This window comes from Tarenaya hassleriana, unplaced genomic scaffold (genome assembly GCF_000463585.1).
Source record: "Tarenaya hassleriana unplaced genomic scaffold, ASM46358v1 Cleome130, whole genome shotgun sequence".
Classification (NCBI taxonomy): Eukaryota; Viridiplantae; Streptophyta; class Magnoliopsida; order Brassicales; family Cleomaceae; genus Tarenaya; species Tarenaya hassleriana.
In genome coordinates, this window is record NW_010963496.1 from 248,058 (window position 1) to 248,417 (window position 360).

Below are 360 nucleotides of genomic sequence, written 5' to 3' on the forward strand. Positions count from 1 at the left end.
ATGCCACAGCTCCCACTCTCGCGATCACGGGGTAAGGTCCGATGTATCGCGGCTTCCGCTTCCCGCTCTGCCCGAACCTCGCATGACCCCGCATCGCCTGTACTCGGAGAAAGGCATAATCTCCGACCTCAAGCGCGAAGTCTCGTCTCCGCTGATCGGCATACGACTTCTGTCGATCCTGCGTCGTCTTCAGATGGGCACGAATCCTCCGTATCACCTCAGTGGCCTCCTCCCCGATCTCCGGCCCGAACTCTCGGCGCTCGCCAATCTCCGTCCAGCATAAGGGTGTCTTGCACGGTCGCCCGTACAAGGCCTCGTATGGAGATACTCCGATACTCGTGTGATGACTGTTGTTGTACG